The 20,837-nt window shown below is 37.1% G+C and overlaps 1 protein-coding gene across 1 annotated transcript in view; it reads left to right on the top strand.

Annotated features, from left to right (window-relative positions):
- Window positions 1-20,837, top strand: part of UNC5C (unc-5 netrin receptor C) — a 397,259-nt gene that overhangs the window by 158,654 nt on the left and 217,768 nt on the right. The window lies entirely within an intron of this gene.

Here is a 20,837-nt window from a genome sequence, read left to right as displayed (position 1 = left end):
CCCTGTCCCGGCACTATGCTGTTCTATTTAGCCATATTTTCTAAGCCTTGTGCATGCGTGGAAGCCATGCACACTCACATTTTTGGTGCATGGTGAACCAGTGGTAAAATTATGTGTTTCACATTTCATTATGTGAAACCCACTTCTGGAATGTAGCAATTATATAAAAGAATGCAACAGAAAATTGTACACCAATTATCTATCTTAGCCATATTTGCTAAAATACTTAATGACTTTTTTAAAGAAGCATTTTTAAATCTTCATGTATTGTTTTCTTTGGAATTATTTGCATCACTGAAAAAAAAAACACCTTAGTGTATCATGTAATGCAACAGAACACTCCTTTCACTTTATTGTTCAACAGTGATAGACAAGAAGTTGTTTTTAATCTTAATAAGTGGGTTGATCTATTTTTGGAATTTGTGCAGAATTCAGCTGAAGAAAGTAAAAATAATAACCAAGATAATTTTTTAACGGAATAAAGAAAGAAATCTATTAGACTCTGAAAATAAAGTTAACTCTAATCAAGTATAGAAATCCATAAGAACAAAATTGCATTGCTTTAGTTTTTACCAGGAGTGAAATTCAGCAGGTTCTGACAGGTTCTGGAGAACCGGTAGCAGAAATTTTGAGTAGTTCGGAAAACTGGCAAATACCACCTCTGGCTGGCCCCAGAGTTGGGTAGGAATTTTGTAGTATCCTTCCCCTGGAATGGGGAGGGAATCGAGATTTTGCAGTATCCTTTCCCTGCCACGCCCACCAAGCCATGCCCACAGAACTGGTAGTAAAAAAATTGAATTTCACCACTGGTTCTTACAACCTAAACTGTTGTTGGTTGCCTGTGAGATGTTTGGTTTTTCTGCCATGTTTAGGCTAATGCAATTTTCTAAATGTTGTTATTACTATAGTAGTAGAGTTACCTATTTTTTTTTCATAAGGAAACACAATGCTGGAACAGTTAGATGAAGAAATTCTTATATTTTTGGTAGAGTCTTGATTTTTGCCCCATGAATGGATTTTTATTGCAACTTTTTATACATAGGAGCCATATGAGAACATCAGACAATAAACATTGTTTATATTTGGAAACTAAATAAGGTCAGGCCTTTTTATTATTTGGATGGGAGGTGATTTGGAAAAATCTGTTTGCATATTGGACTGGGAAGTTGAAAAACATTGCAAAAGAAAAACTTCAATATCATTCATAAATAAAATAACATGGCTGTTTCCATGGAGTCACCAGAAGTTTAGATTGATTAAGTAGAAGTTTAGATACTTTACTCATCCTTTAACTAGTGTTAAACAAGCTTTATTGAGTTCCAAAAGAGCACTGAGCTCAAGGTAATTCTTCATTCTATTTTCCCACCCAAATTTTCTTTTAAGATTGTGATTAGAATAAATGAAGAAACTTTTTCATTCAGCATATGGCCTTCCATGGACAAAAGTACTCCAACGAATATCCATGGATTAAAGAAACTTAATATAAATTTGATTTTGAATGCCATTTAAGTGTAACAGAATGGGATTTAGTTAAGTCTGGCCCATAGGTCTGAAATCCACTGAGAATTTTATTTGCATAAGCTCTTTTTATTTCAGTCAAACAGACATGGGACTTTTAAATGGTTTCATTGCCATACTATAAAGTTGTCATATTTGTAGTTTTTCTGTTATTTCAAAGTAGTTATATTTATTGCTGTTTGTTAGTATGGGGAGGAGCTATGCTTGCACATTCTTTTTTTGGCACTAAAATATTGTGGTTGGCTTTGCCGAGACAAATAAGTTTTATATAGTTAAAACAGAATGTAAATTGATACATTGATTCATGTAGGGTTTCACATTGAGTTAAAGATTTACATTTCTTAAATTACTATTTGATGCTTCTTTCAAAAGCCAACACACCAACCTTCCTTATGACATAACTTCTTTTGAAACACATAAATTATACTGTCTTCTTGATCTTCTAATGACTCTTTTATTACCGTAGAAGGCATGCATAAAATAACATGCAGCTAAAATTTCCTCATATTTAGCTTGTTCTACATTTTCACCTTTCTATTTTTTCTTGTGCACTTTTTTTGCTATTGTTCAAAGTTTTTTTTTTTTAAGTCATAAATCTGATATAGCTAAAGATATTTAAAAACAGACAGGCATGATAATATTCCTTATATTTCTAAAAAAACTTTTTTCAGTTGTAGGAAAATGTATTAGACCAGGAGTGTCAAACTTGATTTCATTGAGGGCCGCATCAAGTTGTGTTTGACCTCGGGGGAGGGGAGGAAGTGTGGGCGTGGCCAGCTTGATGTCACTTGTGTCAGGTGCCTGTGGTGGCCCGAGCGCTCTACCAGCAAAAATGGGTTCCCAAGCTCAGTTTTCAGCTGTGATGGTCTCCTGCACTCTTCTGCCAGTGAAAACAGACCTTGGGAGGGCTCAGATCTCCATTTTCGCTTGCAGAGGCACTGCAGGGCAATCCTTCACTGTTTCCAGAGCAGTCAGATCTAAGCCCCTCCGCCAGCCAGATCTGGCCCGTGGACCTTGAGTTTGACACCCCTGTATTAGACTTTACTTTGTATTTGTCTCCTCAAAAGGGCCTACAACATTTTCATCCCTGAAATTTTCAATAAGGATGGATCATCTTTTAAAACCTGTAACTGTTGCAAAGGTGCCTCACAATTAAACTGAACCATGCCTGGGTTTAGATGTCATAGAAGCATTTGCCCTATTTGACAAATTATGTTAGTTTAGTGCTCTCAGACCATTAGGAAAATCCACAGGGAAGTGACTGTAAAACCCAAGTGGCTGATTTTATATTCCTTAGCCTCGAGGCACATGAAGTTTCTTTCATATTAGTTAAAGAAAAGTTAAGGGCAGAAAAGATTTTTTCTTCTTCAAGCATTGGTCTATCCTGGCACTCTGACAAATCAGCCATTAACAGGCATATAGACACACACACAGATTTACGCACTGTTCAAAAGAGAAAATCAGTGAGGTTGAAAGGGAACAAAAAGATCCAAACACCTCCTCACACAATCAACAGTCGGATGACAAGAGGTTAACACTGAGATTAACATTAAATTAACTATGAAGAAGCAAACAATACTCCAATCAAGGAACTGCCAAACAGTAAACAGCCCAACTAAAGAACTACCAAGACCACTTCCATCGGCAAGGCATGCCACTAGAATATAAATTCAGAGCAAACTCCACTCCCTATTAGTACTGATGATATTACCTAGTTCGGTAATGAAACTTCTGCACCAAGACAACCAAGCTCAGAGAGTACCAAGAACCCCCCCTCATTTGGTCTATTCTCTTAGGATTAGACTTATCATTTTCTTAATGGCTATGGACTGCCAGATATCATGGGTTATTCAGTATATTTTGTCCTTAAAAATATTTGCCAAGAGTGGAGTGCTTATTATCCTGAAAATGCTGGTCTAAGGACCACAATGAAGATTTGGATTTGACATGATTTATGATGAAAAAAGTGTTTTGGAAAATCATTTTGCCTCCCTTGCTGCAGTAACTCAACATCAGCATTCATGCGTGGATTTATCTTAAATACAGGGAACCATATGCTTCGTGATTCTTAACCATAGCAGACAATGCATTTTACAAAATTTTGCGTTAGTTCCTATTGACTTCATTAGTTCAGGGAAGGCAACCAATCATATTCCTTCCCTTTGAACATATTCCATTATAATTTAAGTTCCTTGAATTATTCATCATCATCTCACGTACACTGTAACTATAAACTCTTCGTTGTAATTTATTTCCCACAGGTACATCATGTATTTTTCCATAAAAATTTTCTTCATACATTTCTTATTAGCAAGTGTCTGTAATTTTACACACCCCGTTCTTGTGTTTAAATAAACAGATAGATCGTATCTTCGTCACTCTCTTCTTACTCAGCATTTGAATTCTTGTTAAAAGAAAGCGTCGATCATTCCTCTGGAAGCATGGTAAATAAGTGCATTTCTCAAATCAGTTCTGGATTTTCTGTTTATAAATTATAGGTATCAATTGCTAAACAATACATTAAAATCTACATCATGCATTCCAACAAATAAATGTGTGCTACTTCAGCATAATAATTAACTTGATTTGTTAAAAAAATAAGAAAATTAGAGTTGTAACGAAATACTATTTTTTTTAGACTGACCAACACAGTATTTGTTTTGCTATGAAACATACTTTTAAGTGAATGGAGAAGAATTCAGAAGGGTTTTTTTTTCTTCCTCCCAAAAATTGGCTTATTTTTTGAGAAAATTTTTTTTACTACTTCACCCCTAGATAGAATAGAACAGAACAGAATTCTTTATTGGCCAAGTGTGATTGGACACACAAGGAATTTGTCTTGGTGTGTACGGTCTCAGTGTACATAAAAAGACAAGATACGTTCATCAAGAATCATAAGGTACAACACTTAATGTTAGTCATAGGGAAACAGTCAATATAAATCTTAAGGATACCAGCAACAAGGTTGCACTGATACAGTCATAAGTGGGAGGAGATAGGTGATAGGAACAATGAGAAGATGATAATTATTATTATTATTATTATTATTATTATTATTATTATTATTATTATTATTATTATTATTATTATTATTATTTTTATACCGCCCTTCTCCCGAAGGACTCAGGGCGGTGAACAGGCAGATAAAATAATACCATATATTACAATAAAAACACTCTTTAAAACACTTATTCAATATGGCCTAAAATTTAAAATACAATAAAAATATAAAATAAACCCCAATAAAATCCATATTTAAAAAACCCTATTTAGGCCAGTCCTGCTTGGAAGAATAGATACGTCTTCAGCTCGCGGCGAAAGGTCCGGAGGTCAGGAAGTTGTCGAAGTCCTGGGGGAAGCTCATTCCAGAGGGTAGGTGCCCCCACAGAGAAGGCTCTCCCCCTGGGGGTCGCCAGCCTACACTGTTTGGCTGACGGCACCCTGAGAAGACCCTCTCTATGGGAGCGTACCAGCCGGTGGGAGGCATGTGGTAGCAGAAGGCGGTCCCGAAGATATCCCGGTAGATTAATAGTAATGCAGATTTAGTAACTGGTTTTAAACATTTTAAAAATGTAACATTTTAAAAATAAAACACAAGGTGCTTGTTCAAAGGTGTATTTAATCTGAATAACAAATCTGTAGGAACTGAAAAAAATCTACTATGGAACAAAATAGTTATTTTTCTTTCTCTCAGTTCAGCCTTTTCATACCAGCAGAGAAAAAGAAACCCACCAGTTTTTTAAAGAAGTTATTTTTCTTCACACTTAATTAGCCGTATGAGGTGGCAGTTGAATAGGCAAATGAAATGTATTATTACAGTTTTTAAATCCCCAGAAACAACCATTCCACTTTATTCTGTGTTGGTCAAACCCTGCCTCAACTAATGAGTTTAGTCTGGTGAACTATAATTTTACTCAGATGGGGTTGTGAGTAAGAGAAAAACCAGTTAGTGGTAGTGGTTAAGGTGTCAAACCAGGTGAACCTGGTTCAAGCTCACTTTTAGCCATGACAAATCACTGATCTTTTCTCATCATCCTATCTCATAAAACAGAGTGTCAAAGGAGTGCCGCGAGCCAGATGTGTCGCATGCAGGCCATGCCCACCCCAGCTCCACGAAAGGGGAAAATGTCACATGATGGCTATGTGACGCCATGAGTTTGACACCCGTGTCATAGAAGATAAATTGAAGTGAAGCTCCCAGATTACCTGTCTTGAGCTTTCAAGTAAAGAAATAATGTAGTTTTCCATATACATTTGGTTGGACATATTCCGAAGTAAGATGCTGGGCTTGATTCATCTTTATTATTGCATTAATGTACAAAGTTACTAACAGTTTTAGTAGTTTGGTAGTTGATTGAACAAAGAAGCTATCTCTTAATGATTGGGCAATAACTCATTGCTGTTGCTGAGTGTGCTTTATTTGTTAGGATAAAAGGCTGTCATGTGTGATTAATAGCAGTGTTTGTGTTTACATTTTAAAGTAACACTTCATAAAGGAATATGAATGTCATATGTCTGGTAGGGCAAAACAGATAGAAAAAGAATTTTGGATTTGAGCTTTGTACAATTTTCCTTTATGTGTCTTTATGTGTCGTACCAAGGATGTCTTGGAATGATCATTTTTTTTCTTTGAATATGATTTTCTGTAATTAAGTCTAAATTAATTTTAAATTGAATTCTGGTGCACTTCTATTTCCCAAGGGAAGGGCTTGCTACCCATTAATTAAAAAAGAAGGGAAAAAACATTCTACTGGGGAAATTTTTTGAAAGATTGTCATCAAATCAGTCTTGTCCTGGCAATTGTTTTCTTGGCAATATTTTCAGAAATGATTTGTCATTGTTTTTCCTTGGGCTGAAACAACTTGATAGTTCCAAAGTCACTCAGAAGATTTTGTGCCAACATCAGGACTAGAACTCAAAGTTTCTTGGCTTCTAACCTAGCATCTTCCAGAACTACATCACACTGGCTCCTGGGGAAATATTGATTTAATGTTATTCTTCTTTTAAAGGATTCTTTATATACATGTTGTTTTAAATCCTCAATGGACCATAATTTGTAACATTTACAAATAGTCCACACTTACCAATTACAATTTGGATCTGAAATTCAGTCATTAAGTAACACAGTCATAACGTATGATGTCATGTGACCAATTTAGGATAGCAGTTCTGGCAGTCCCAGTTGTTGTTACATTTGTACGAAATGGTACTAAGGGGCTGCAAATTTCTGCTTTCTATTTCAGATTTCCTAGCATAGGTCTCAACTTAACAAACAAAATAAGGTTTTTCAATATGGTGTCTGAATTTTAGGGCTTCATAAGTTGCACACCAAAGCAGAATTTGTTAGCTCAAAGAAACCAGGTTGGTTGTTGTGTATATAAAGAAGCCTCACGTTGTGATTATTAGTTTGACAACCTGCTAATGATGCCTGCATTCCACCCCAATCCTGAAATCATAATGATTCAGACTCCTTTATAGCAGTAGCAGATAGATTTATATACCACTTTATAATACTTTACAGCCCTATCTAAGTAGTTTACAGAGTCAACATGTTGCCCTCAATAATCTGGGTCCTCATTTTACTGACCTCGGAAAGATGGAAGACTGAGTCTTGATACCTCCAGAAGATGGAACAGTTATAAATTAGTATTTGGCTTACTTTTGATTCTAGTTTGTCCCATTAAGAAATGGGTTTTGAGTTTGTAGCCGCTTGTCTATTTCTACGCCTGATTATTTCCAGTTTCATAGTAATTGAATCGGGACATAAACAATCTGCAAGGAAAGATATTTTTCCTTGCAGTGAGTAGAGTGAAATAACTTCCTGTGATTAACCATGCAGTGAAAGAAAGAGAAACACTTGGATTCTAGACACAGACGTCTTTGTGTCACTGCTCACACAAATTGAGAAATACAAATTCTTTTCTTGCCTTATGGGATTGGGGTTACGGGTAATGGAGAGAAGCATTTTATATAGGAAAGGAAAGAAAAAGTACATTTAGACAGCTCCGTTTGGAAAATTGCAGCCCGAGGGTATAATAAAGAGACTAATTCTACGAAGTCCTAATCGGCCTCAGACACATTAAATTGTGAAGTGTGAGAAGGACACCATCAATTATGGCTGCTCTACTTAAATGTAAATGAGACCTGTGGATAATGTTTTGGATAATAATTTTTGTATTAGTACAATCAGAACGTTTTTTGTTTCTCACAGAGAGGAACGATTTAAAGTAAAATGTTTTCTGCCTTCTCAAGTCTACAAGCAGAGATTTAAAGTGGACTTTAATGCCTGTAATCATTATTTGGATGTTCTGACAAACTTTCATCCAACATTTAAGATGACTTTACATAACACACATTAAGTGAGTTAATGTTGGGTGGTCATCTTTAATAAGAAACTCTTTCCAAAGAGAAGAAACACATCCTATGGATATTGTTCATTCTTATAAAGATGTCATGTGGTGAAGAAAACAAACAAGGGAAAATATCTTGTCCTAAGACTAAAACAATATTCAGAATGTTCCTGCTTGGATGCTTTTATTCATCGTTTTATTGCTTTCTTGAACATACCCATTGTTTTCCTTTTCAATATTCTACTTTGACCAAAGTGTCATAAACAGACTATTTTCTCAATCTATTTCTCTAACCCTGATGCAGTTTTGTCTGGGTTCAGCCCAGCAAGTATAGCTTGCAATGAGAGTTTATCACTTAACATTTTGCATGAACATGATCAACGTTAGTTTACTCAAATAAAACATAAGATAACTAAATTTCTGTGGGGATTCTCAAGTCATCCAGGTCATAGATACCTTGCTCAATAGTAGTAACTGTGAGAGGGATCTTGGAGTCCTAGTGGACAACCATTTAGATATGAGCCAGCAGTGTGCAGCAGCTGCCAAAAAAGCCAACACAGTTCTGGGCTTCGTAAACAGAGGGATAGAATCAAGATCACGTGAAGTGTTAATATCACTTTATAATGCCTTGGTAAGGCCACACTTGGAATACTGCATTCAGTTTTGGTCGCCATGATGTAAAAAGGATGTTGAGACTCTAGAAAGAGTGCAGAGAAGAGCAACAAAGATGATTAGTGGACTGGGGGCTAAAACATATGAAGAACGATTGCAGGAACTCTGTATGCCTAGTTTAATGAAAAGAAGGACTAGGGGAGACATGACAGCAGTGTTCCAATATCTCAGGGGTTGCCACAAAGAAGAGGGAGTCGGGCTGTTCTCCAAAGCACCTGAGGGTAGAACAAGAAGCAATGGGTGGAAACTGATCAAGGAGAGAAGCAACCTAGAACTAAGGGGAAATTTCCTGACAGTTAGAACAATCAATAAGTGGAACAACTTGCCTCCAGAAATTGTGAATGCTCCAACACTGGAAATTTTAAAGAAAATGTTGGATAGCCATTTGTCTAAAATGGTGTAGGGTTTCCTGCCTGGGCAGGGGGTTGGACTAGAAGACCTCCAAGGTCCCTTCCAACTCTGATATTATTATTATTATTGTTATTATTATTATTATTATTATTATTATTATTATAGATGTCTGAAAGGTGCTTTCCCCACCACCTTTCCTTTCTTAAGGAAAAAGAAAAAAAGATTCTTGGGTAAGAAGCAAAACAACTTGTTACACCTTTTGAGATACTAAAGTTTGCTTAACTCAACGTGTAAACTCAGTCTTATGCAGAAGTTACTTGTATTAGCTGAAGAAAAAAAAAGAAACTAAGAACAGAGGAATGCATGTGGAAGGACAGATTGTGCTACCGTCTTTTCTGTCAGCTGTCTTAGCTTCATATCTTGGCAATTCAACCTGGCAGAGGGGAGATTAAGCCAGAACATAGGAGCTGACTGCCACTCCATGAATCTTCATAATGGTAGTGTCAAGAAAGCAGTGTATCTTTATTATACTAGCTGGCTGTTTTGCTTTGATTTTCTCCTAGAGATAAGGTTAATTAGCTTTGTTAGGGCAGTAGGAAAGGAATGACTTAAACTGCAACAGCTGGTACATTAGAGAGGCCATATTACACAGCTGTTGTGGTAGAACCCCACCTAGATTTAACCTTTCCTGACCAGACAGCTAAAGGGGGAGTGTTATTTTCTTGATTGATATTTTAATGAAGTCATTTTGATTAGAGGCTGCCAACTCTTTGAAATAAGAAAACAGCTTATATTTCCTAACAATTTGCATTTTGCTTTTTTGCTTTTTAAAATAGAAATAGCCAACTAAGAGGAAAGAGAAACATTCATATGCATTTTTGTATCATTTATGAACTACATTTCTATCAAATAAACAAGCCTCTTAAGTATAACTAGTAATCTGCCAGCCTCATGATATACAAATAGCTTGAAGGACATTAAGGGAATTAATGGTGCACAGGTAAGTCAGGAATGTTTATTAAGTGAGGAACTATGCAAAACAAATGACCTCTTCAATCAAGGACAAATTTTATGAAATGAATGTGAAAGGGCTAATTTCTACAGGGAACCTATACACGAAACAGGATCAAAATAATGTAATTAAAACAATTAGAAACCTTCAAACTAAACTGAAAATATAGATTTCCTTTTTGCACTGTTCTCACAGCATAGTTGTATATACTGGAGCAAATAGATGTAAGTTATTTTTTTCTGGTTTTATGTTGAAATGTATAAAATAAAATTAGCAACTCCATCTAATATACCATGTCAGATATATTTATTATTCTAGCTTTTATATATGTCATCCAACTTTCTTTGTTCTCCTCAAAACTATATCTACAAATCATGAATTATCCCATGTTTCTGTTGATTGTTAGCAGGCTTTTTACTTATATACTTGTTAAATAATTCTTCTTTTGCTCAGAAATTGCAGGAAGCTAAGTAGATATAGCCACTGTGTTAACAAAGTGGTATAGCATACAAACCTATTGTCAGGCTAAAAGAAATGCAAGTTCAATTTTTTTCCCAAATCTGTGGGTAAATTGGAAAGTGATAGAGGCAAAGTAGTGCTTGACTTAAAATCACAATTGTGACTAGAATTTCTGTTGCTAAGCGATTCAATAGTTAAGTGAATTGCATCCGATTTTGCTACAGTTGTTAAGCAATTCACTGCAGTTGTTAAATAATCATGTAGTTGTTAAGCAAATCCAGATTCTCCCATTGAACTTGTCAGATGCCAGCTGGGAAGGTCACAAATAGAGATCCCATGACACTGGGACACTGTAACTGTGATAAATATATACCAGTTTCCAAGTGCCCAAATTTTGATCACGTGACCATAAGGATGCTGCAATAGTTGTAAGTGCCAGAATTAGTTGTAAGTCACTTTTTCAGTGCTATTGTAACATTGAATGGTTCTAAATGACTGGTTGTAAATTGAAGACTACCTGTACTAACCCTTTAGCATAAGACGTTTAATTCAGTTAGCCCTGGAGTTTCAAACTCGAGGCCCGCAGGACGGATCCAACCCGTAAAGTGCTTAGATCTAGCCTGCGGGGCTGCCCTGGAAACAATGAGGGACTGCTTGTGGTGCCTCTGGCAGCAAAAACAGAGCTTGGGAGGGCCACGCAGTACCCTCCCCCCAGCTCCATTTTCGCTGGCAGAGTTCTAGCAAAACAAACTACTAGCAAAAGTGGATCTCCCAGCTCCTCCCGGGTCACCACAGGTGCCCTTGAAATGAGTGATATTGAGCTGGACATGCCCACCCTGGACATGCCCACCTGGTCCCCTAGAGGTCAAACACAACTCTAATACAGCCCCCAGTGAAATCGAGTTTAACATCCCTGAGTTAGCCAGTAATCCCATTATATTTTCTCACCAGTTGTTGTACATGCATAAACTGAACATACGGTAACAATTTCAGAACTAAACAATTACTTCTGCTGGAAGTGGCTGATATTCCATAAACCCTTGTGTTGTGTCTGTGCCCCCCGAGCCGGCCCTCCTGCCAGAAAGTGACTTGGAGCCGGGCCTGCTGCCAGAAAGTGACTTGGAAAGTGAGGGGGAAGGGCCGTCAGGACTTACCTCGGGAGCACCGGCTTCCCTGGCTCAGCTCCAGGAGTCAGAAGCAGGCCAGGTGGAAGAAATAATGAGGCCTCCGTCCCCTGACTCTTTCCCCCCCCCCAGGCCACGCCTGTAGACCCAGCTGACGGCAATCAGGCTTGGTTGGACCCTAGGTTTCGTAGGCAGGAGAGGAGGGAACAACAGAAGCAGGGGTGGGGCAGGCCTAGGAAGTGCTGAGTCATGGAGCCACACCCCACAGGATATAAAAGGCAGCGAGAGCTGCTGTGTCTTTTTGTAACAGGCAAATCCACTGATTGACTAAGAGCTGAAGTTTGTTCCTGGGTGACTCACCAGCGTCAGGGAAGATAACAGAAGCTCTTGGCAGACGCTGGCTAATCTGCTGCCAGAGCTGATAGTGGCAGCTAATTAAGCCATCACTCGGATGGAGGAAGGAGGACAGAACACCTTGTCTCATGAAAGTAATGACAACATTTCATTTCATTACATTACATGAACCAATTATAGCACTGTCCAACACTGAAATACGTCGGCATGATGCTCTCTTTTAAACAGCATTGCCTGAACACTAAGGCTAAAGTTAGCTGGAGGAACAATATCATCAGGAAATTGATAAACTACACATGGGGAGCTCAACCATCTTTGTTGCGCTTATCAGCTTTACCCTTGAGTGTCTTTGCAGCAGAGTATGCTCACTCCAATGTGGGGCGCATCTACACATGCGAAACAAGTTGATATTTCCATCTATGAAGCAACATGCTTAGTGACAGGATATCTCCAACTTATACCAATTAAGAAGTTATATCTTCTTGCTGGCATTGCCCCATCTAAGGTCAGGAGAAAGGTAGCATCAGATGCTGAGAAACAAAGCAAGAGAATGATCCTTGACATTTTCTGAATGGACATATGCCCTAAGCCCATTGATTTAGATCTAAGAACAGCTTTATGGCAAGTAGGAACATTTTTGAGGGTACATAATAACAAAATTGAATTAAAAGGTGGAGGAGGGAGAACATCAAGAAAGGAATAACTTTAAAGAAGTATCTGGATGGTGGATCTGACCTCCTTTATACTTCTTAGAGGACCCTAAATAGGTTGAAAGTTGGAGTGCCTAAGTGTGAAACCAATATGCTAAAGCAGGGGTAGTCAACCTTTTTATACCTACTGCCCACTTTTGTATCTCTGTTAGTAGAGAGAAATGTATACATGAAGTACCTGACTTGTGTTCCATAGCTAAGTAGTAGTTACTATTTTCCATAGTAGAAAATTTTCTAACCTCCCACCGGTTCCACAGTAATGGTGATTTATAAAGCATATCATTGTCTGCGCATGTCTCTCGCACATCGTAGATTGGGTTTGGGGGGGGCGCCGGCTACCAGCTCTACTTGTCTGTTAAAACTGGGTGATGTGGGGGGAGATGCACGAGCTATTCTGGGACGAGGCTCTTTTGTTTGTGGTTGCACTATAGCGCCATTTAGTTTCACTTACGTAACGTGAACTAAACTTATGTGCGGGCGATACAAATAGTACATTTTCAGAAATTTAAATTGTTACGGGGAATTTTATGAAAACCTAATGAAAATGTTTTTAAATAATGCTATGAAATTTTTTTTAAAAGTCAATTAAATTAAAAAAGAAAGTGCTTCAGTATCGGACAAAACCCCCACCGCCCACCATGAAAGCTGGAATGCCCACTAGTGGGCGGTAGGGACCAGGTTGTCTACCACTGTGCTAAAGTGAAGACTCTTAGCAGATAACAACTTGTTGTGCAAATGTGGAATGATCCAGACCCCAGCCTATCTGCTGGTATGAAACATGTACAGATAATGACTCATTTTTGATCAACGTCAAGAAGGTGGCTTTATTCTGGCAGTTTAAATTAGATCTAGACATGGAAGAAGAAGATCATATCACCTCATTGGTTCCTTAATGCTGGTCCGGCAGGAATCGGCAGGATTTGGCCAGAACAGCCAACCAAGAGTATTCATTGCTGCCAAATCTTGGCAATGAATTTGGTAGCAGAGAGACTTGCCTTTTTTAACTTGTTCAGAACTCCAATTTTTTTTATGGGAATAGGGTTGGGAAGCAGGTGAGATTATGGTGTTTGTACTACACAATTGACTAGCAAAGGGAAAATTAATTTAAATCTATATAAGGCGAATCCTTTCTTGCCCCACTGCTAAGGTATTGATGTTTGGATCAGGAGTAGTATTCAATTATCTTTGCTACCGGTTCACAAATGTGAGCATGTGACACCTCTGCGCATGTGCAAGACCTTTGGCGCATGCACAGAGCATCAAAAATGGGACATCCGGGAGGGTGGACAGAGCCTCCCGCAGCCACCACTATTAGTTCGTCCGAACCGGATAGAACCGGCTAAATGCCACCACTAGTTTGGATGTGCTTTAGTCCCAGTTAAGCCATTTGAATAAATCTTGTCAATTAAAAGCCCTCTGTGTATTAACAATTATTGTCAGAACAATAATTATTATTCCGTTAAAATATCAAAAATCTTTAGGATCCAGAGACAAGGAGTTCCTGTCTAATAATGCAGGCTTTGGGCGAGTCCTGACCTTTCAGATAGCTCAGGATGGAACAGCATGATTGTACTTTTTTTTTTCTTCAAATCAAATCAAATCAAATCAAATCAGTATTCATGTTTTAACTTGGCCATGTCAACATCCTGGGAAAAGGGTCATTCAGCTGGTGTGAGTTGGGGGATGGAAGCCAGCAGGCTTAATTTGAATGTTTGCCCTCTGAATTAATTCGAGTTGACCTATTTGAGCAATGATGGAAGAATTTTTTATTTTGCTTGCCCTGATCTATCCCCTAGTGAGTCTATGCTTGTTATTTTTTAATGAAACCATTTTCAAGGCCTGTTGTTTTTGGTGCAGAGAATGCAGGAGAACGAATTTATCTATTTTTATATTGTTTAGAAAGATAGATGGTTGCCAAAACCACCCACTTGCAATATGGTGAGTTATGTCTCTCTTTTTTTGGTTGTGATTGTTGATATATATATATATGTGTGTTCTTTTATTCTTGCAGGTGCCATTTAGTTGTTTTTAACTCTACACCTCATAATAAATTTTTAAAGATTCCTCCAAAATTATTTTCACAAGAGGGAAAGAGAAAGAGAGAACATCATAACAAAATATTTATCAAAGCCTTATGTTTGCATACTAGCATTTTATTTTAATATCTCATCCTTGTAGCACATAGATTACAAAGTGCTTCTTATTGCAGAAAAATAGGGAATATGATGAGGAAAATTGTCTTATATTTCTCAACTTAGGTCACCCTTCATGACTGGAAAAAGTGATGTACTTATTGGTTCATCAGATATTCCTTCCAATTTACTGAGAAATTCACTTCAAGAGGATTGGTGTTTATATGTCTTGGATCAAAACCCTGTTCTTTTTAAGTTAAAGTGCATAAAGTTGATAGTCTACTCAGATGACTATACTGCTAAATAAAGTCAATGTCTATTCATTATCACGATGAGGTGGAACAGTCCAACATTTTTTGACTGTTCATTTTTTTCCACCAGACATTTTATAACCCACAGTTCATATTTTTCATTGCGCATATGGAAGTAAGCACCCTTTCTGTGTCGTGACCGCTCTGCTTATAAGATATCAAGATGAAAATGGTAAGATTGAAAGTCAAGGAGCTACTGACATTTCCTAGCCTACTCAAGTATCTAGATTAGCTGGATCAGCAGTGCAAACACAATTCTTCTTGTGAATGAAACTTGAAATCAAATCTTAGTAATAAAATAATATGCAGCTTACTGAGTTCTGCTGTTACTAGTGAAGATATCTCTGCACGATGAAACAATTTCACTTCAAAATATAATTATAAAGCTTTACACATATGGGCTAGGATTGTACTTAAACATGAGATGTAAGTTAAGAGCTTTTTTTTAAAAAGGAGATAAGATAATTTTTCCCCCAACAGATATTAATGTAAATATTGTTGGGGAAGCAGCTATTTACTTTTTCCAGTAATATAAATGCTTAGAATTAATATGTAGTCAACATAAATTATATTCAGTATGAAGATAGATAATAAAGCTTCCACTAGAAGAAAATATAATAGTTATGAATTTGTTGGAGCGCCAAGAATTTCACATAAAAAATCTCTTTCAAAGATTCCCAAGTAAAGACAATTCTGGTTAGTTGCCACTAGTCAACTGAAACTCCTGACACATTGTACACTGATTAGTTACGGAATTTTTTTTTAATCAGGAAGTCCTATCTTAGTGTAATTCTGGGAAAAAAAGAATATATTTTTTTTGAGCACTCAGATCTAACAACATAGAATTCAAGAAACTTCGTACCGGTCTGAAAAGAAAAACAAATTGTGCCACTTCTAAGCAAAACCTTTTTTTTTAAATCAAGGGTTTTATTAGGAAAAGAAATGTGGGTAAGAATCACAGAGAATTTCAAATATTATGAGCTTAACTGAAGTAATTATTTGCTTGATTTAAAAAAAGGAACTTCTCATGGTTTTGCTTAGAAGTGGCACAATTTGTTTTTCTTTTCAGACTGGTACGAAGTCTATGTTATTAGATCTGAGTACTCAAAAAAATATATTCCTTTTTTCCCAGAATTACACTAAGATAGGACTCCTTGATTAAAAAAAAAAATCCTCAACGAAATACTTTGATAAATGTAATAGAACATGTCACTGAAGATAGAACTGAAGAATACCTGAAGAGCCTGTGGACAAGGGAGCATTGAAACTATAGCTCATGTCCTACTACACTATACCTTCTGTAAGGACTTAGAGACTCACTTTCTAACACTTCACCTAATACCAGGAAATAATGATCTCTTCTATGTTCAACTGTTATCAGATCAGTATGAAGTACTTTTTCTGAATGTAGCTAAATTTTGTTAATCTGTATGCAAAAATAGGTAGACTAACTGCTCACTGATAACCCACCATTGATGTTATGTTGTTATATTATGTTACGCCACGTTATATCTGTTTTTTATTTTTTATTTTTAATTATTATTATTGATTTTAATGCGTCTATTAGTAATGGTTGTCTGTGACCATAATAAAAAAAATAAAATTAAAAAAAACCCTGAAAAGCAACTATCAGCCCTTTTGATTGCACGATATTTAGCAAATTTTCTTCCTGTTCATTTTCTTTTCTTGAACACTGTCAAGAACTTATAGAATGTAACAGAAAACCAGAGTAAAACTGTTGAATTTCTGATCCTGCAAAATTTCATAGGTTTAACAAGCAAATAAGAAAAAAATCATCTAACAGCTGAAGCTACCTTTTTAATGAGTCTGCAGTTGAATGATAAGGGTGCTGATTAGTTTTCACTAGTTCTGTTACTATATTAAAGTAATTACAGGAGAGAGGTTATTTTGGAAGATAAAATGTAAATTCTACATATTTAGGTCACTCACTTATGGTCAACTTGGCAGATGCTGTAGCAAACAATTTTCTTCCATACAGAATCGGTGGCAAAAAAAATGGATTTCAGTACACTATATTTATTCCATCATATCACTCATATTTCACTGAAGAAAGGGATAGTTTATTTAATGCATATTTAAAGATAAAAGAAATAATTGCATATACTGTGGTATTCATGATTTTGTTTAACTAGTTAATAACAGATGTAATAATGGGACAACATTATCATAATTTTAATCTTGTTTAAATTCACAATTCTGCCTGCAATCCATCAGACCAAGAGGAAAGAAATTACAGTAAGCTATCTTAAGGCAGCAGATTGCATAAGTATCATTCTTGTAACCTATAAAATTCTTTAGCAATTTCTGTAACAGCTGTCCTTAATAAAATAAAATAAAATCCTCATTGTACGGTACTCTAAATCTGAAATAAATAACTCTTACAACAGAACAAAATACATTGCTACATGTTCCTACAATTAAAAATGTACTGGTTGTAGTTAATGGCTTTCCTATATTTATTTTTGAAACTCAAGGGGAAGAGAGACCTTCAGTTTAGAAAGTACTTTTGTTGTGCATCACATGTGGCCCTCATTATTCATAATTCCACATTTTTTGTATACCTGCATTTGGTAAATACAGACCTGTCGTTATTGTCTGCACTAAGGGGTTTTGTGTATATGCTCTTTACGACATGCAGATTTATTTGAAGGAGGACTTTTGGAGTTTTTGTTGTATGTTATAACACATGTACAAAGAACAAAGGAGCTTTTGTACATGTACAAAGTATTTTTTCCAAGGTCTCTTCTGTGGCTTCCTATACAGAGTGGTTAGGTTGGAACAATTGCTCTTGAATCAGGACTACCTATACCGGCCTTAGAAACAAATCAGAGGTAATTGATGCAAATCCTATAAGAGAAAGGGAACTCACTAGAGCGTCCCACCCTGGGCCCCCCAAGGTCAAACACAACCCTGATTCGGCCCTCAATGAAATCGAGTTTGACACCCCTGCACTAGAGCATCCAAATGATAATGCATGAGTAGAACAGAAAACCAAAGCTGAAAAACATATTTTCTGTTAAAAGCATTCATTCAAGCCATTCATTTTCTGTTTGTTTTTTTATCCTTGGACTGAAGGAATAATATCAGGCATTCAAGCAATACCAATGATCATCACAGTAAGAGATTCTCTGTCCAAATGAAAACAAGGATGTTGTTTGCTATCCCATGCAACCTTCTTCATAAGTCTTTGGTTTATTAGAAATTGATAGTTCTTCTTGATAAGAATCATTTAGGTAAGATGGGCCTTGCCCATAATTAATAAAGACACCCGCTGATGCAGGTGAGCAAATCTTTTCTGATATTTAATTGGGTCACAAAAAATCTCCAGAGGGATAGCACAATGGCAAGCAAGTTACTGCTGTTTGTATATACTTTACATACTTTGGCTTCAGTCTTTGAAATGAAGACTGAGTATACAATATACTAATATTCTCTGTGCGTATCTTTTCATCCTGAAGTTTAAAACATCTTCATGGGTTAAGGCTTCTACAAATAAGGAAGGATAATACTCCTGCATAAGAAATAATGCTATCTTCCAAAAATTATTCTCTAACATGATACCTCCAATCTTTTTTTCCCCACATGAGTTGATCTTCACAAAAATATGTTGTACTTATACGTTGAACGAGGTCAGGAGTGACCTTCAAAAATAGATTTATATACTTTCTGTTCCTGTAACTGTGATTGAAAACAAAAGCAGATAATTACACATAGCTGACAGAGTTGGAAGAGAAAAATAACCACCACTCTTGTCCACTAGGGTATAACACTAAAAGGAAATGCTAATTTTAATTAGCATTGGTGAAAGTTGTGGCGAACCTTTTAGAATAGAATAGAATAGAATAGAATAGAATAGAATAGAATAGAATAGAATAGAATAGAATAGAATTTTTATTGGCCAAGTGTGATTGGACACACAAGGAATTTGTCTTGGTGCATATGCTCTCAGTGTACATAAAAGAAAAGATACGTTCATCAAGGTACAACATTTACAACACAATTGATGATCAATATATCAATATAAATCATAAGGATTGCCAGCAACAAGTTATAGTCATACAGTCATAAGTGGAAAGAGATTGGTGATGGGAACTATGAGACGATTAATAGTAGTGCAGATTCAGTAAATAGTTTGACAGTGTTGATGGAATTATTTGTTTAGCAGAGTGATGGCCTTCGGGAAAAAACTGTTCTTGTGTCTAGTTGTTCTGTTGTGCAGTGCTCTATAGCGTCGTTTTGAGGGTAGGAGTTGAAACAGTTTATGTCCAGGATGCGAGGGGTCTGTAAATATTTTCACGGCCCTCTTCTTGATTCGTGCAGTATACAGGTCCTCAATGGAAGGCAGGTTGGTAGCAATTATTTTTACTCACCAAGTGTCGAACAGGTCCATGCTTCACGCGCTTTGCGTTCGGGGGTGCCATTCATGCTACTGCACGGCTCCCACATGCACTATAGTGCAACCGCACCATCTGCGCATGTGCACAGCTTTTGCGTTTGCCCCCACTGTGCTCTGCATGTACAATTGCACCATGTGCTCATGCACGCTGTTTTCATGCGTGCAATGCACAGGTACAAATGCCATCTGCGCATGCACATGCTGCACACCGATCTTGTGTGTATGCGCAAATGCATACATATGCACAGCAGTATCTGCCATTCTTTGTGGAAGAAGGGGCGGAGATTTGGAGTTTCATACATATTTTCCTATGTTTCTTTTCTTTCTTACCGTGATTTATAACCATTGCCTGGTGCCAGGAATCCCTGGAGAAATCTCACATCTCGGAAAAGGTGGGGGGACAAGTGGATTGTAAAATGACCCTGAGAAACTCTTCCTATCTGTTTCTCAGGGAAGTTGATGCATTTTGTATTCACACTGGTGGATTGGTTGGCATCCACATCAGAAGGTGGGCAGGGGTTCCTAATTTTCTTTATCATGAACTGCATGCCCTGAGGGACCCCAGAGCCTCCTTTGAGTTTTGACTTGCTTTCATCCCTTTCAATAAAGGATTCCTTTTGAAATACAAAGTTCTCAAGAATTCATACTTTCTTGGAAGGGGGGGAGAAGTTGGTCCTTACAGGGTCCTCTGAATTGTGCGCATGCGCACCAGAGGCCCAAATACCAGCTGGGGCGTGCATGCATGCACAGCTGCAGGTGAGTTAGACAACAGCTTGTGTGTCTGGAAAAATGGCTCTGTGTGCCACTTCCAGCACGCGTGCCATAGGTTCGCCATATGGAACACTGTATTATTTAGGAGTGCCCTTTTTTCTTCAATCAAGTCAGTCAAACAGACTACAATCTGTTTCAGGACTGTGTGTACCTTCTCAGCGATGTGTTTCAGCTGCCATCATTTCCAACAGCGCTGTACTATCACCAGTGTTCACTCAAGCATGGCCCTCTGTTAAAGTGTGCAGGTGTAATAGCATTCTAGTGGAAAATGATACGCTGTTTGTGAGGCCTCAGGAATTTTCTTGAGGTGATTTTAGTGGCATTTTCCAAGGAATGGTAATGCAATGCTGAGAAATAGAAAATCTGTTCTTCAGCTGCAGTAGGCTATAAACTCAGTATTAAGAGTTTGGAAAAATCTACTGGAAGAGCACCTTGCATACAAAATAAGAGGAGGGAATGTATATTCAGAAGGAATAAATTTTTGCCAGGATTATGAAGTAGACATGAATGGCATTCTTGTTCAAAAGCTCAAAAGCAGTTTTTCTCTGCTATGATAGAATCTGGCAAACTTAAAATATTAAACTTAAAATATATTGGTCTTTGTGTTTTAAAAGCTGGCCTTTTAAAAACTCTCTGGTTGAACTTCTATGGATATG

Source organism: Ahaetulla prasina, chromosome 8 (assembly GCF_028640845.1).
Source record: "Ahaetulla prasina isolate Xishuangbanna chromosome 8, ASM2864084v1, whole genome shotgun sequence".
Lineage (NCBI taxonomy): Eukaryota > Metazoa > Chordata > Lepidosauria > Squamata > Colubridae > Ahaetulla > Ahaetulla prasina.
Note: the sequence above shows the minus strand (reverse complement) of the source record. Positions and strands in the feature narration are given on the sequence as shown.